The 16,422-nt window shown below is 34.2% G+C and overlaps 1 pseudogene; it reads left to right on the top strand.

The window, feature by feature from the left end:
- Positions 1 to 244: 244 nt before the first annotated feature.
- LOC121402039 overlaps positions 245 to 16,422 on the top strand; it is a 67,130-nt pseudogene continuing 50,952 nt past the window's right edge.

Genomic DNA, 16,422 nt, shown 5'->3' with positions numbered 1-16,422 from the left:
AAAACTGTTACTCAATAGGGGTTTGACTTTTTGCCCTTCTTCACACTTTTCGTATATAGATACAATAATTGATCTCAACAAATTCACTAGAATATTGGCCTTAAAGCGCTTCTTTTGTCCCAAGGATACAATTCAGAATGAGGTATTACAACAATATGATACAACTAATTTCCTCACACAAGATGTATTAGAGGCCATAGATCAAATTAATGAAGATACAAATATGAATAATGAACAACTAACTATGACACTTTGTGAAGAATCTAGTATGGAGAAGAAAATAATACACACAGACTTGAGAGTAAAATCACATTTTAATCCTATAGAACAGAGAGGCCCATTTGTTGAAAGATTCTATGACCTGGTGGTCAATGACTTAAAAATGTTAACTAAGAATAGTGGTAATCAACAAATAAGTAATAAAAGATGCAAACAAAAGAAACATAATCTTACTAAATTAGAATACCAAGCAATGAAATCTATCACTGAAAATCAGAATATAGTGGTGAGAAACTCTGACAAGGGGGGCTCTATAGTCATACTTAACAGAGATTATTATGAATTGGATATCAAAAATCAATTAGATAATCAAGAAAACTACCAAAGACTAGATAGAGACCCAACTTTGTGTTTTCGGGATAAATTATATAAAATAGTACAATACGGGAAAGAAATGGGGATTCTTAATGAGAATGAAAGAGAGTATATCTGGGTGGAACATCCTAAAATCCCAATATTTCATACCTTTCCCAAGGTACATAAGAACCCTACACATCCAAAAGGAAGACCTATAATAGCGGGCATAGGTTCCCTAAATGAAGGTCTGAGTGAATACATAGATAAACTGATACAGCCACTTGCTACCCAGTTACCATCTTATTTGAGAGATAGTGGAGACGCTATAAATAAAATATCTGATATGGAATGGAAACAAAATTTTCTCTGGGTAACAATGGATGTAACAGCACTATATTCGTCCATAAGACATGAAGAGGGATTGCATGCACTATATTACTGGTTAAGAGAAACTGACTTATACACACAAGAACAGAATCAATTTATTATGCAAGCTGTGGAATATCTTCTGACCCATAATTATTTCATGTTTAACGGGGTATATTACCTACAAAAGTGTGGTACCGCGATGGGGGCACGCTTTGCGCCCTCATACGCGAATATATTTATGGGTTGGTTAGAAAAACATCATATTCTTAATGAACATGCCCCACAATTTTCAAAAATTTTAAAATATTATCGCTATATCGATGATTTGATATTGGTGTGGGGTGGGAATGAATTGCAATTACAAGAATATGTGAATTACTGTAACAATAACGGAAAGAACATTGCATTTACATACAAATGTGACCCTACCACCATTGAGTTTTAGATATACAGTTTATTTCACAGGATGGTGTAGTACACACAGATGTCTATAGAAAAGCCATAAGTAGAAACTCTCTCCTACAAAGACAAAGTAGCCATCCGAGATCTTTGCTGGAGAGCATACCGACTGGACAATTCATACGTTTGAGACGGAATTGTTCCACTTGGGATGCTTTCCAGCAGAGATCTATGGAACTATGGGACAGACTTCTAATCAGAGGATATAAAACAGATAATATAAAAAGAGCATATGAAAAGGCAGTATCAACTAACAGAGAAAAATTACTCTCAACCTATAGAAGTAAAAAAGAAAAACATTCAACACAAGGAACAGGGAGAATGAGATTTATTACTGCACATAACTTAGAAGCTGAGGAGATACGACGCATCATTCTAAGACATTGGAAGGTATTGAAGTCAGACCCGATTTTATCTAGACTCGAGTTACAGGATCCACAATTAGACGTGGGTATAACCTCAGGGATAGAATATCACCAAGTATGTTACCCGAAAAAATTGACAGAAATAATTGGTTACAGACAATAGGGACCTATAAGTGTGGGGCCAACATTTGTAAATGTTGCAGATTTATGAATGTTTCTAAAAAAATACAGAGTACAGTGACAGGACAAACATACCAAAATAAGACATATGCGAATTGTCGTACTACAAATGTAATATACCTTGCTACATGCAGATGTAGAAAACAATATGTAGGAAAAACATCTAGGAAAGCTAAAGATAGAATATTAGAACATATAGCCTGCATAAATAGATCTGACATTTCCTCAGCTATAGCAGCACATATAATCAATGAACATAGTGCTAATGAGAATTTTATCTCTTTTCAGGTTATAGAAACTGTAAGACTGGGAAAAAGGAAAGGAGACATAGACAAATTGTTATCTAAGAGAGAAATCAAGTGGATGTCATTATTGGAGACTGTAGTACCATATGGTTTGAACAAAGACTGTGAGATTAGGTTTTTCATTGATTAAGGGAAGTAAACCACATTCAATACAACTACAGTCCGAATTTTTCTACAGTCCAATAAAATAATTTCCGTAATAGCGTTAGGTAAAGAGGAAATAATAAAAAATACTAGAATTTGAATATTAATTAATATAATAAATGTCCTCTGAATATATTATTCACGAAATATATTATTCACAAAATAAGTTATGAATTAATATAGAACCTTATCCATTGATATTATATTATATAAATTATATTTATTTTACAACATTACTACTTGAACGTGTTAAGAAATAACAACACAAAAACTGCATGATGGGTGTTTTCATTTCAACATCTTTATTTTAACAAATTGATTATCTTTAAGATGCGGAAAAATAATAATTTAAACAAATTAAATAGACAAGACAGATAGATATGTTTATTGATATTAAATTCACTGGATGTATATATAATTTTGATTATGAATAATTATATGGGAATTCACGTAAAACTACCCAAAAATTTTTTTAACTTTTTTATATAATTCATAAATTGTGAATACAAATCAAATCATTTTATTTACTATATATAATATAAGCACTTGCACTTTAACAATAGATTTTATGCATCTTGATGTATTTTTATGAATATACACATTATTATTAATTAATTGCACTATTGCACTTTCAGTCTTGAAATGATATGCACTTTGACCTTATTTGACCCCATTTAAACACTGTGACACGTGATGTAATTGTAACCCTGAGGAAGTGTCGTTTACCTAGACACGAAACGCGTAGGTTTGCACAGCACACCCACTGAAATTGTAACTCCGCACTGTGTGTACTAATAAAGCCGAATGATATTAAACAGTGGTATTCCTTCCGTTGAATGGCCAGCGCTGCTAGCGAGGAATCTATAGTGTCTTAGCAGATCCACCTCATGTTAGGATAGAGTCCAGGAAGAGAGAAATAACCAGGTACTCCATCCCATTATATATCCATTATATAGATTAAGGAAACAGGCACTAGATCGCTGTACCAGTTGGGAAACCTTCCTCCCTCAGGGCAGGGAGTAACTGACACTTCCTGAGCCAATAGGGAAAATTGACCCTGTGGGTCCCCTATACAAGTATACAAACAGTGGTGTCTAGCTCATGTTTCAGTGTTTCAGTGTATCATTTCCAATGTATAAATGGATTACAATGTTAGATTTGCAACTTCAGTTCCTTTTTCTGTTATGTAGTCCATGATCCCGTAGATAATATAGAATGATATGCCAGTGCAAATAATCTGTTTCACAAATAAAATAAATACAATAATCTGTTTGTAAACCAATATCTCCAAGACAATTTTCATTTGTGGTCTGCAAGAACCAAATTTTATTTTTTACTGCCCATATCTGGTCTGACAGTAGCCTGAATGTCCACCCACAACTCTTTTACATAGGCTGGATATGTTTAGTTGTACTACACCAATGAATAGTTTTACAGGATTAAGGAGTAGAGCAAGTTTGGAAATACTACAGTTTCAATAGATAAAGAATATATAATAAAGAGAATAAGTTGCACTGGCATTTTATGAAAGTTCACTTTTGACCACAGATTGTCTAAATAGGTTGCAACGCTCAAATCTTTCTATCTACACATGTTCCCACTTATAGACTAAATGAAAACGTTGCAGAATTCCTATTATTTTTGTGTAAGTTCAAGATGGGGAAGATTCATATCAACATCCATGTGGGTTTGATTAATAGTTCGTAAAATGAAAGTGATTTAGATTGAAAATTGTTCTGCACATGGCATTCTGGTTTACAAATAAGTCTTTCATAATACCATGAAATGTGAAGTTTAACTTACTTGAGCCAATTCCTGTTGTTTCATGTTACAAGCTACTCAAATATATTTTTTTTGCATTTTCACTTGTATTATATAATTCAATAAATAGTAATGATAAAACATTTAAAAACTTTTTTTGCATGTTAATGACGCTGGCCTAAGCAAGTGTTGGGTAATTTATATTGCACATACAGTATACTGCATGGGAATGATATAAACAAGCACTATGGTACCCCCCCCAAGTCTGCTAATAACAACTCTTACCCTTCATCAGCATTGTGAGTGTTCAAGTCTTAATGGCTGCCATATCTGCTTAGTAAAGCCATAATTCTACAGACACAAGTAGAGAAATATTCATAATATACTTGCATGTCAGAGCAGCTGCTGTTCTTGCTACAAAAGAGTAATGATTTATTTAGACTTCTAGCATAAACTGTTTTTCCCTTTTTCCTATTAAAATCAATGTTAGCGAGACATATGTTAAGAAATTGTGGGGGCTTCATCTTTATCTGATGGCTTCAATCTCCTCTTTGACGCAAACACTGTGATAACAGTGTGATTGTTATTTACCATATATGTGACATTAGTCAAAGGGTACTATGAAACTTATTGGGGCATCTAGTTCATTTAATGGTGTTTGGAGGCCCTTTAATGAAAAACGCAAGTATAGTTCTTAAGAACTATGACATCACCATGGTAAACAAAGCACAAATAAGTTGAATGAAAAATGTAAATGTGTTGAAATTATACATATTAATGTGCCGTATGGACAATATCAAGAAAGGCTGCAGTTGTTATTTATTCTTGTTGGTCAGAAGTATATATATTTTTTTCTATTTTGACCCAACATAAAATTCAGAGAAATTCAGTTGACTGCACTTTTGGGATAAACATATTTTGGGACAACCCAGCTTGTGGGTCTTGTGGTGTACTCCTCCTCTCATTTGTATATATTAAGAACTGTTCCTTGGTGATACCTTGTTTATACTTAAAGGGAATGTAAAGGCAAAAAATTAAAATCTAATTTTTACTTTATTAATGAAAAAGAAACCTCCAATATACTTCAATTAACAAATGTGTACCATTTGTATAAGAAACCTGACTGTATGCAGTGAAATCCCCCCTTTGTTTTACTTGCTCTGACTGCTGCAGATAGGAATAGGTCTCTAACTGCTGTGCAGGGAACAATAATAAGGCCCCCCACCCTACTTCCCAGAACTGAAGCAGCTTTGTTTGTTTCCCTGTAGAGCAGCCAGCGACCATATAGAGATTTGTGTCTGCAGACCCAGTAAAGTCTGCATATTCTGATTATTAATCAGTACTGCTGTATCTGCTTCTATGGCAGATATTATTTGACTTGTACTGTTTTGATAATTTATGACGATCCCTAAACTTAACCCCCCAACAGAAGCCCAGACCACACTGAGCATGTGCATGGTCTTGGTCTTGCAAAGATGTTTAACATTGTTACAAGATGATGACCCCCTGCGGCCAACTTTGAAAGCATAAATCATTTTTTTATTAGGCTTCTGGTGCAGTAAGTTCATGTTTATGCTTAGTATACAAAATACAGCATTTCTAGCATTTTTCTATTTTAGACTTTAGTTCCCCTTTAAGCATCAGTTTTTACTGATTCACTTTTCTTACCCAGGCAAGGCAAGAAGAGGCTGGGTGAATAACATGCTTTCTTTATTTCTTTTTTTTAAGGCAAAATATGACCCCCCTCCATCTTGTATTTTGCTAAAATATATACAACATATGGCTGCATTATGTTTATCTGAGAATGGAAAGAAGGAAATATGTTTTCATTTAATTAAAAAAATAGGTTCACTGAAAATGTGCCAATGCCTTTTTATTGTTTAGTGAAAAGGCAGTTAAATAAGCTTGATTTTTAAAACTGTTTTAAATAATTCTTTAAGGGTAATATTACACAGACAACAATATTGTCCCAAATGTTGCCAATTAACCCCTGCTGCTCTTTTACAAATATCCATTAAATCAGAATACTACAATAAGTTGTAGTGGATGGATATATCTTTTTCACAAATAGTTTTATTTTATTTTTTTACAATTGATAATGCATATATGAGGGAATGTAATATGTTTCATTATCGCAAAAAACTTTTGCAAACACCTTTGCGAATGTTAGCGACCATGTTTGTGCCATTTTTGACTAAAGACCTAAAAGACTTCCTTGCCAAGTTTGCAACCAAAATGCTTTTGCGAATGTTTGCAGTGTATGTAATAAAATTTGCAATTGCAAACCATTTTGTGCGACAAAATATTAAACGAAACTCAAAAGCAGGTGTTAAAGGTTTGTAATGCACAATTAAGATTGGCAATGCAATAAAAGCCTAACTGAAAATATCATATTGCAACAGGCAAACTGTAGCTCTTTTGCGAATTTTATTACGTTTCCCCCTTTAATAATTTATTGGTGAGTTGATCAAAGCTTTCCAGCTATGACCAACGCATTGACAGATTTCATCTGCTGTAATTGGCTTTAGCAGTATGGTGGCTCAGAGCGTAGACTTCTCCTTTGCATTGCTAGTGAACTGGGTTTGAATCCAGCCTGAGCACTTTCTGAAAGGAGTGGGTTTCCTCCGTGTATTCTGGTTTCCTCAAAGAGCATTCTGGCAGGTGAATTGGCTGTGGATGGTGAGTGTGATAAGTACCTTAGACACTAATCTTCAGCAGGACTGGGACTGATGTAATTGATGTATAATCTCTTTCAACAATTTGCAATGCTTTGCTAACACACATCATGGTTGTGCTGATTACTCTAAGAAAAAATATTAGGTTGAGCACTATTAAATGACTGCTATGTCAAAAACTAGAAGAAATAGTAAAAACTACGGTATATTCAAAAACAAATTCTGCTACAGCTCAGTGTATTTTTTAAGAGCGTCAGTTCCTCTTTAACATATTGCTGACTTTATCACGCAGTGTCAAAGTGATGTTATGATTGTGCTACATGATGCAACACAACGGCTGGGAACAGAGACTTGGACTATAGAACAAATATTTTGTGTCATATGTATTCAAAGACGAAAAAACTTATGCTTTTCATTTATATATATATATATATATATATATATATATATATATATATATATATATATATATATATATATATATATATAAATTACACAAAGTTTGACCCCAGCACTCCAATATAGAACCCCGAGAGAAACCTATTTTTGCACAGCTGAACTGAAGTTACAGTTCAGCTGTGCAAAAATAGGTTTCTCTTGGGGTTCTATATTGGAGTGCTGGGGTCAAACTTTGTGTAATTTGTTTATCAAGCCTCACCCACGTGCACCCAATAAAAAGGGATGAGCTGCAGTTTATTGTGTTTTATTTTATAGTATGGGGAGGTGGCTCTCTCCTTAATGCTTGCTCTCCCAACCCCCATTCAATGGTGTTTTTGGAAGAGATCATGCTAAATAAAGAGAAAAGCAGGTATGGTCTTTCTCCCCCCAAAAATAACACTTTTTTCACTTAGGTAGGACTGACGCATGGACACTGCCTTGACGGGGTGCATCAGCTTATGCATATTTTGTACAAACTTTGTAACTAAAAGTGTCTTTTTTACTAGTTACAGTTCAGCTGTGCAAAAATAGGTTTCTCTTGGGGTTCTATATTGGAGTGCTGGGGTCAAACTTTGTGTAATTTTTTTTTCAAGCCTCACCCACGTGCACCCAATAAAAAGGGATGAGCTGCAGTTTATTGTGTTTTATATATATATATATATATATATATATATATATATATATATATATATATATATATATATATATATATATATATATATATATATATGTTTATCATAGCTGCTGTAGTTTCAAAAAAAAAATAATTCTTGATGTTAGAAAATGACAAAGGTAAGGTGAACATTCATACTTCAAATTATTTTGTGCCAAAAGGGTGGCTTTTGGACAGTATGTAGAAGCAAAGCGGGAATAAATTGGTGTAAATGGGAACAACTAGAGAGCAGAGCTGGATAAAGTGAGTATGAGGTTGTTAGCAGAAACAAAAAGTAATACAAACCATGTGCCAAATGGGACAGTTAAAAAACTTGTATAATTTTTTATATATATACTGTTTAAGCAATAATGTGCTTCTGCTAATCAAATGCTGGCATCTGTATTTGTGTTTATTATGTTATGCTGATTTCCATTCTATTAAAATTTTAAACCCAACCCAAATCAGACCTTTAATTTTAACCAGTTGTATCTAGAATGTAATCTTTATTTGGAATAATCAGTCTGTTTTTTGCTGATGCAGTACAGAGCATCATATATTCAAGATCAAGATATATATTTTATTTCTTGCATATGTGTTTCATCATGCAGAAGTACAAATCTAGTTATATTAATTGTTACCCTAGTTTTGCAGTACTTGAATTGATACAGTCAAATATTGGCTGCCTGTAACACATACCAATTAGTCTGTCTGCTCTAAGAATAACAAATGTATAATCTATTTCACAAGCACATATAATGCATTCCAGGGCATGATGTATATTCTGCTATTAGATATTAGAAGAAAACCAGAACAATTCTTTTTATTGTGTAAAATTAGTTTTGTTTGTTACACTGCTGCGTGAAGATTTCTAATTTCCTTTCAGTAAGATTCATATATATATTGGCACCCCATTAAACTACAAAATCATTCAATTTATAATAATGATTCAAATGTATATGAATGGACACTATACAATCACTTGTTTTTAAAGGAACTTTATTAAGTTATAGTCCTGACACCCATACAATACAGGTCACACTGACAGACTTTTTCATACAGTTTGACATTTTATTTCCAGTTGAGCTATACGATCATCTGTACATGTAGATCCTTAAAAATAATTAACTAGATAATCAAACCCTAGTGGAAGTGAACTAAAGTTGATGTGTCAAAATACAAATAGAGCTGACTGATGACCTTGCTTTGTGCATTAAATTATATACCAACTTTGTGCTATAAATCACAAGACCACACTCTTTTCAGATATTTGAATAATTGACAAGATTGCTTTGTTAAAAAAAAGACCTGCAAACTGTTACCCTTGGCTGCTGGCTCCCTATCCATCTCATCACTCATCGTTTTTTAGCAAAAAAGTTCTAGAAAATTAAAGTTTTATTCATTGAAATCATCCATCAAAGCAGTAGACATATTTTTGGAGTACAAACTCCAGGAGAAGCACAAATATATATCAAAACATCTGCTGGGCCAAGTCCATTAAGAGACACTTGATTGCAGCACTACAAACAGGACTTTTCATTGTTAGATTTAGGAAGTGATCTGCTCCAATGTCCCAACATTTTGATTACCTTTACTTTTTCATTGTTACTTTACATCTCCTATTGTTTCAATGCTTTTATATCTTATCAGTAAACAGCAACTGCCTTGTAGTGTATTCCAAGTTGAAGTGGGGTTACACCTACCACACCCTTATATAACTATTTCCAGAAATGATTAAGAAATAATATGGGACATTCAAAATTCAGTTGGGTATTTAGGAGAGACCTGCTAACGATTAGGCCTGTTCATTCGATGGAAACTAAAAGTGATGACACAACAGTGTTGTCAGTTGAATCATCTGCCCAGAAAAATCTGGAAACATTTGTCTAATTGAAAACCACTTTCCAGGGGGAAATCCAAATAAATACAGCCTGATAATCAATTAGTCTAATTAGTTAGAAAAGTAGGTTGAATGACTAATGATGAAGCAGAGTAAGCTCCTTTCCACAAGAGTTTTGTCAGTAGCAGAAAGCCTTGTGTTTCTGTAAAAATAAATTTTGCCATTATATACTCCAGTATGATACTTATTTGTTAGCGGTTTTAATCAAGTTGTTTGTATTTTGCCCCTAAGGAAAGTGCAACCATTTGTTCAACATGAACTAAAAATTTTAATTGCAATTTTATTTTGATTTCTAGAAACTCCTACCAGACAGCATTTCAATACAAGCAATCTGATTTTTCTGGAAGTATTCATGGCATAAACGGTTGGTTAAAATCAAATGTTTTTGCACATCATATGGAAATGTTTATCTTTTTTTTTCTTTTAAATATTGGCATGCATTTACTTAACCCTAACCAGAAATGCACTGTAATATTTGGAAACAAATTCATACAATATATGTTTACATGCAAAAACATATAACCCTGCTCAACAAGTAATCTGTGTTGTTTAATTTAAAAATAGCCACAGCCACTGTTTTGTTGTTAGTTTAAATAAGGGTAAATTAAGTCTACTCCTAACTGACCCTTTCATAAGAGCTTCATTAAAGAGACAAATGTGAGCTATGCAAGAACCAGTTCTCTTTAGAGTAGAACAGAAAAAGTAATTGTAGAGTCCCAAGTGTTTTTCTGACCATCACATAACATATTTTAAAAAAAAATTCCAATGTGGAAGTACAGATGAGCTTGAGTGCATCATTCTGGAGGCCATAAACACTAATGTAGGGGACAAGAGGAATTCTTCCCCTGTTCTTCTGCCTGTGACATCATCCAGCCCAGTTACAGGCTGGAGAGCGATCCGATTGGCTGGGCACCCCAGTGTATCCTTGGGAGAGAGGGTGTGCCTGACTTTGGAGCCAATTGTAGGGGGTCTCCCAGAGAGCTGAACAGTGCCAGCACGAGTAGCTGTAATACTGTCAAGTACAGAGAAGCTGTTAAATCTGTGGAATCTGTGGAGGTACAGATTGAGCCCAGCCGGTTCCCTGCCAAGCTGCTAGAGACTCAGAAGGAGAAAGAAAAACCTTTGTTCTTGCTCACATAAACTTGGCATCTTTTAGTCTAGAAGCTAATAATCCAGCAGCCTAAACAGACTAAAATATTGTAAATTTTGTTATTTTGTGGCAGGTATTATAAAGAAGAATTGTAGTTATGGTAAGTTTCTTTCTTTAATTACTTTAAGGGGCAGATTTATCAAGGGTCGAATTTTGAAGTAATGGAAGTTTTTGTGAACTCCCCTAACTTCAAATAAAAAAGACCAATCAAAATTTATTTAAAAAATCAAATTTTTTAACTTCGGGTGAATAGGCTGTATTCGGATCGTTCGAATCAAAGTTTTAGCGCATATGATCGAATTTGAATCAAAAGATTTGCCCCAAAAACTTAGATTTTTCAAAATCCACAAAATTACTCCAAATAGGTTCTAGGAGGTCCCCCATAGGCTTAAACAGCAATTCGGCAGGTTTTAAATGGCGAATGGTCAACGTTTTAAAGAGACAGTACATGATAAATTTCGATATTCGAATAGTCAATTTTTTTTCAAATTCAAATCGAATTTTGGCCTATTCGAAGTACAGTCGAAGTACACAAAAATAGTTTGAAATTAGAATTTTTTTACTTTGAATTTTCACTACAAACCGTGATAAATCTGTCCCAGTTTGAGTCCAGGGGTGAGTGTACTATTTGTCTTACACTTGTGAATCAGCTAAAGAAAATACACAGTTTTCATATATGGTATGATTAAAAAGTAGGGACCATTAAAATATACACAGAAAATAAATGTAATGCGTAACAGTGTATCTCTTCCTCTAACTTCCTGGATTTTTTTTCTATGGCGATACATTAGGGGGCTGATTCACTAAGGGTCGAATATCGAGGGTTAATTAACCCTCGATATTCGACTGGGAATTGAAATCCTTCGACTTCAAATATCGAAGTCGAAGGATTTAGTGCAGATAGTACGATCGTACGATCGAAGGATTTAAATCCAACGATCGAAGGAATATCCTTCAATCAAAAAAAGTTAGGCAAGCCTATGGGGACCTTCCCCATAGGCTAACATTGACTTCGGTAGCTTTTAGATGCCGAACTAGGGGGTCAAAGTTTTTTTTAAAGAGACAGTACTTCGACTATCGAATAGTCGAATAGTTGAACGATTTTTACTACGAATCCTTCAATTCGAAGTCGTAGTCGAGGGTCGAAGTAGCCCAAAAAAACCTTCGAAAGTCGAAGTTTTTTTACTTCGAATCCTTCACTCGAAGTTAGTGAATCGGCCCCTAGGTCTTCAGAACCTGTACGCTCCACAAGTTGCAGGGCACTGGGCATAACATTTATTGAGGTAGTTCTTAAATACATCACCAGTGTTCTTAGTATGTCCTGAGCCCATCTATTTAAACACCTATATCAGTTAAAACTCAAAAAAATTTGATAGTTGTGTGTGACCCTTGTATGTTTTGAAACATAGTAACCTTTTTAACCATGCACTGAAGAAACAGTTAAACATTTTGGAAGATATAACTGTATGAACAAATTATGGATCCCAAATAGATAGTTGGAGGATGATCCATAATATTTAAATTGTTTTCAGCTTACCTACAAGATGATTTGATGATATTCTTAGAAACATACTTGCTAAGACTTAGCTGTAACCCAAATTTTGAGATTCATTAGTCTACTGTAGGGGTGCAATCATATATTGCTCTGTATTTGATAATAGCCAAGTGACATCACAAACATTTTACAATATTCAACACAGTTTGTAGGAATGGACCGGGATCAGTTAAAAAGTAAAATAAGTCATAGTCACTACTTATCTCAAACATTTTATATTTTAAACCCTTAATCACTGCTTATTCCGTAACTTTTGCAGCTAAAGATTGTAAAGGCAAAGAGTAGAATTGAGAAAGCATTTAATTGACCTAATACTGTGCAAAACTAAATCAGTAGAAATTATACTTTATATAATAATATTCAAATAAAAAATGCTACTGAACTTGGTCCAACATATATTCAATAAATATCATCATTAAAACATTTTATTTATGTCGTAAGAAGACTTAGGGTGATCCAAATAAACTGGCCCCAATGGAAGTAATTATTTAAACTGACAAATGCACTGTGTTTTAGAAGAAACATACTATAGGTTTCTTATCAACACAATAAAATCATAGACGATTTAAGGAAAATTAATAAATACCCTTTCACCCCTTTCAGCACTACAGATTCAGCAGTTCTTGCCTAAGGCAAAAAATGTTGATTGTCTGGTATAGCTAAAAAAGTAATATATATATATGGTGTATATGTGAACATTTATATTATCAGTTTTCATAGTAATGGTTCATCAATAGTGATTAGCGAATCTGTCCCCTTCAATAGGCATCAACATTTTTTTATGTGCATTAAAGTCTATGGGCGTTTTTCATATGAAAACTTTTTTAGTCTCTGCAACTGGGTGATATTTTTATCTCAGCAACTTTTTTGTCCGAATGCATTAAAGTCACTGGTCGTTTTTTCTTATGGCGACTTTTTTTGTCTCAGCGACAATTTTGTCTTGGCATCTTATTTGTTGTAGTGGATTTATGCAGCAGTTTTATGCTATTCATTGATGTAATGGACACAACAACGATGACAATGATCTACCTGACATCAAGTATATCTTCAGCAATCCCCACCTGGTGCTCTTTCCTGAAGTTAACCCCAGAGTCAAAGACTACTACGTGGAGGTACCATTTGATTTGTTAATTGTGGAAATGGGAGCACAGGCTGCTCACTGTGACAGTAAAGTGCAGGAAGGAAGCGAAGCGAAGGAAGGACAAAGGTATACTATGATTATGAGTTATCTGATAACATGAAATTTATAGATATAGATTTGGTGTAAGTGGAATTAAAATACTCTGAACCATAACCTTAGCTTCTTACTTAAAGGGATTTTGTCATGATTTTTTTAAAATGTTTATTTTTTTATTATTTATTTTTAAACCAACAAGTGTATTTTTATAGCTTTACTATTTGTGTAGGCAGCCATCTCAGTGCATTGTGCCTGATCTTGTGGCTTCAGAAAGAGCCAGCACTTCACAAATGAACTGCCTTAAGATAAGCTATTGTTTTATCTACTCAATGTAAATGGAGGAGTCACGGTGGGATTTGGATTTTCACTATTAGGGCAGAGACACACGCTGCTATTTAGGGAAATTAGTCGCCCAGCAACAAATTGCTTCTTCTTCGGGCGACTAATCTCATTGAACTGCCTTCCCTCACAAGGAAACTTCGGGCGGCTTCAGAAGTTTTTATGGTTGGAGTATGCAGTCAAAAGATGCCTAGATGCTGTGTTTGTAGACAGCTAGGCTTCTGGCTATGCTTGTATCTCTGTTTGCCTTATCAAAATACACAGATAATGTCTCTTAGTTGCATTTGTAATTCTTATTTAAAATCAGATATATTTCTTGTCAATTGTGTTCATTGGGCAAAGCATTAAAACATGCTGAAAAGTTTAGCTGCTGGCAGCAAAATAAGAACCTGGAATCTGGAGAGTGGTTATTTAGTCAACAATTAGTGGAGGCTAATTTTTATTCACTGAGATCTCAGCATGGGAAACCATCCCAGTTTTCACTAGATGAATATGGCACACACACTGCACAGACTGTGCACATCCAAAAATAATAAGGCACAAGTGTGTGTATATGTGAATGCCTCTCTGAAGCTGCTACAGAAGAAAAAGCTATAAAAATGACATGCCCAGTCAAGAACACATTTCATTTTATGGAAACCTACAACTCTAGCTAGAGATGCAAACAAAGCACTGGCACCCAAATACATATTTTGAAATAACCATGTCATATACCCTCTAACCATTATATGACAAATTTGACTGATAAAACAACTGGATGACTTTTAAGTGAAACATTTGTCACATACTAATAATAATAATAATAATAATAATAATAAATCCTCATATTTGTTAATCCAAGAAATTAACCAATTACAATTTTTAGGGCGGGATGTATTTTTTATCCCAAGATCTAAAACTGGCAGCTGTCTTGCATGGGGTTTCTCTTCTTCCCCAAGATCAACAAGGACATGGTTTAGCAGAGGTTGAACTTGGCTTAGGACTGTTTCAAGCTCACTATGTCACTGTGGCAGCTCATAATTTAATATATGTTTATTTCATTCTGTAACCAACTTTAGTAAGCTATATTTCAGCATTGTTTAATTTAGCAGTTCCAAACATTTCGAAAACAGTATCTGAAATGTTTTTGTTTTCCAACCAACTATCAGTAAAATAAGCATTGTACCTTTAAAACAGCTCTCACTCTGCATTGCCTCCAGCTTAAGACATGGATAATTCATTGGATTTATTTTATGATTCATGCCTCCCTGAAGTATTTTTAAATGGTGCAATTATCCCAGGACAATAATGTAGGGCATAGGCTGAAAAGTCACTTACTATGCTTGATTCTGGGTGGTCTGAGCTCTTGGAATTTAAAGAGAAGAAAATAAAGTATCATTTCTAATTATGTTTGCAAGTTACATGATATATCTTTCTGACATTGAAGAGATGGGATTTTTTAATCAAATAATTTATGATATCCATTAAACATTTATATTTGACAGTTTATTCACATTTTTCTGCTAGCAACAGTAGGGTAGTTTAAAGCAGATTAACTAGTATGTCAATCTATATGTAATGCACATTGAAACCAGTGACAGTGAGTTCTTAAAGCTCACAGTTTTTAATGGCAACACAAAGTTAAACCTGCAGTTCATGCTAATACCAAGTACTTTAGGGGTCATTTACGCCTGCAAATTTCCCCACAGTCAATTTCATAAATTACGGAAATCAGAAGGTTTTTATCACAATCAGTTCTGATTTGCATCAAAGTGTGAGCACAATTTTGCTTAATGCATTGGACACAACTGTTCCTGGGGACTGCACCAATGCTGGAAAATGCTGCTTTATGGGATAAAAAGCATGACTTTGCTTACTGCACCCGTGGTATGGCTTCCTTTCAACATTACAAAAAGAATGAACTTGTAATTGATTATTACAATGAATTACAATTAAATACAAAAGGCAGCTTATATTAAAAAGTTGGCATTGCATGTTGCCAGTGACAACATGGTGCCTGGACACGCATTCATCCAGCTACTTTGTTATAGTGTATAAACTCTACAAAAACCAACACCATGACAGATGTTTTCTATGTGTAATAATAGTACAGCCCACAGTATATGTTTTCATGTGACTGGAAAAAATAGTTGTCAATGTAAGGCAATGCTTTTTATTTTACAGAACTGTGGCTTTTCCTCTGGGCTTTTCCTCTGGGCTTGGGCATAAATCAGATAACTATGATAAATCTGAACCAAACCCAATAGTATTAAGAAGCTATCATATAACTGTACACCAAGAAGAGCGTCCGAGTTTGTCGTTGTTTGACCATTACATCATGTATGGCTTTGTACAGGTAAAGTAATACTAGAGGTTGTATTAGAGCCATGTGTTGTAT

The sequence above is a fragment of the Xenopus laevis genome, chromosome 3S (genome assembly GCF_017654675.1).
Source record: "Xenopus laevis strain J_2021 chromosome 3S, Xenopus_laevis_v10.1, whole genome shotgun sequence".
In the NCBI taxonomy this organism is placed as follows: domain Eukaryota; kingdom Metazoa; phylum Chordata; class Amphibia; order Anura; family Pipidae; genus Xenopus; species Xenopus laevis.
This window is presented reverse-complemented; position numbering and strand designations above follow the sequence as displayed.